This window comes from Chrysochloris asiatica, unplaced genomic scaffold, assembly GCF_000296735.1.
Source record: "Chrysochloris asiatica unplaced genomic scaffold, ChrAsi1.0 scaffold00293, whole genome shotgun sequence".
Classification (NCBI taxonomy): Eukaryota; Metazoa; Chordata; class Mammalia; order Afrosoricida; family Chrysochloridae; genus Chrysochloris; species Chrysochloris asiatica.
In genome coordinates this window covers 3,466,235-3,468,580 of record NW_006408811.1, presented here as the reverse complement: position 1 = coordinate 3,468,580, position 2,346 = coordinate 3,466,235, and positions in this window count along the sequence as shown.

The following is a 2,346-nucleotide window of genomic DNA, read 5'->3' as shown; positions in this document are numbered from 1 at the left end:
ACTTTGGACATATTGTCAGGAAGGACTAGTCCCTGGAGCAGGACTTTATTCTTGGTAAAGTGGAGAGTCGATGAAAAAGAGGAAAGCCCCAAGGAAGGTGAATTGACAAGGGGCAGCAACAATGAGCTCAAATATAACCTTTGTGAGAATGGTGCAGTACCTCACAGTATTTCATTCTTTTGTGTATAGGGTTGGTATGTTTTGGAACTGACTCAATGACACTTAATAATAACAACAAGATAGCCAGATTTGCAGCCACCTAATTTCTGAAAGAATAGATGAATAATTAATAGAAATCAAATTAACAAATTCAATTATGGATTAAAAACATAATTTATACACATGCAATTACAATTATGAATTAGACAATCACCTCTTGGTTGATCATATCATCCAAAAATATATCAAATACATTATATTAGAATGATTAATTAATATGAAAGCAAAATTTCTTACTACAAAAAAAATAATAAAGAAAAATAGCATAGTTTGTAGTTCAGCAGCCAAAATTATTTATTAACAGAGGAAACCAGTGTAAATATTCTCTTTGACATGCACTTAAATGATCAGAAATGGCCTTGCTCCCCTTCTCTACACAAATAATTTGTGATTACAATATCTCTATGACCAATGAATATCTTGCTTGCAAAAAAATGTCTACTTTTCTATGATCTCAGGCCCCATTTAGCCCAGAGTCCTGCAAAATGTGAAGTCAATGTCAAAGGGATAAGAATGTCATACCCTAAGCATGTTTCTAGATAGTAAAAAATAATTTCTCTACAAATACAACTAAGAGTTGTCTGAAACACCTTTAATAGTACATGTCTCTCTTTCCTTGCTTTCTATCTTCTTCCACTAACTGCAATCCTTCCATAACCCTGGTAAACATGACAGTGAAACAAACTTTTGTATGTAGTTTATTCAGCCTTCTCGGTAGTATAGCAAACTCATGGGTTCACAAGTAGGAGCCTTTGTTAAAAAGTTAAACTAGCTATATATCAAAATTAAGATCTAAATGTTGAGATTACCTGTGTCAACATCACTCTTTTGTATGTTCCATGAAAACTTTTTTTTTTTTTTTTCAGGGAAGGCTCAGACTGTAAACAAATACATACTAATTATTTGAAGATACTCATATAAATCACTTTATACTGTATATTTCCAACTCATCTACTAACTCATTCAGGGAATTCTGATCTTCTTCAGAGATCAACAAACATTAAGTGTCAATATGATTCAGGGCTTAAGAATCTTCAAATTCTAATCATCAAGAGCTAAAAACTGTTTTAAATTTAATCCATGTTTTAAAATCTGTATTTGTTTTTCACAACCAAGAGAAATAGAATTAGATTGACCTGCAACAATTGATGAATACGGACATTTCACTGAGATCATGTCAAAATTATCTAGCACAGTCACAGAGACTGTGAATGTAGATTTAAAAGAAAACAAAATATGTTTTGGTGGTTGGGCTAAAGATGTGTCAGCAGTTTGTTAAAGTGCAAAAGGAGTACAGAATACAGAATTGCAATTTTTCAATTTGTGTGTGCATTTCATACTAATTAAATCCAGCTTTGTTTCCTAAAGCAACATTTTGAAAGTGATTTAAAAAAAAACAGGCCAAAGGCTAATTATTTGCCCACTTACACAAATATGTAGTTTAGAGAAGGTAATTCCTCTTATCCTGTTATTTTCAAAATCAATTCCAAAAACAAAAAAAGGGAAAAGTGACTTAAATTCACAAAAGTTAAGATGTGTATGACAATTAAGCCCTAAGTCTCTGAATCCAGAATGGTTAAAGCCTCAATTTGAATTATCTCTATTTTCATGAAACACTGACAAACATGGGGTCACCATGAGACAATCTCAACTAAATGGCAACTGGTCATTCGCAGTTTTATCTGATAGAAAGAAATTTGTAAGCCAACTGTAAAATAAAACAGTTGTATTAAAATGTGTCTATTTCAATAGATGTTATAAATATACGTCCACTACATACACAACCTAGCTTGCTGAAAGTGAAGAGGACTTAATATATTTACAGATGAAGATCAAAGAGCACAGCCTTTTTTTTTTGTATCTTTTCATTGATCCCTTGCTGTCTGCGTACCTCCATCCTGGTAACTATAGGGGTGCCTGAGCTAGTGGATACTCCAGCCCCACCCTCGGAGACTTCTACTACGCATGTGCATAGATCGTCTCAAAATTTAAAGAGACAGATTCCACTTAAAACCAAATGGCCCACAGATACTCAGCCTAAGAGCAGGCCTTGAACTTTTCTTGTTTGCTTTTTGTTCTTTTTTTTTTTTTTTTTTTAACACAGGAAAGAGAAGGAGAGGGCTGTAG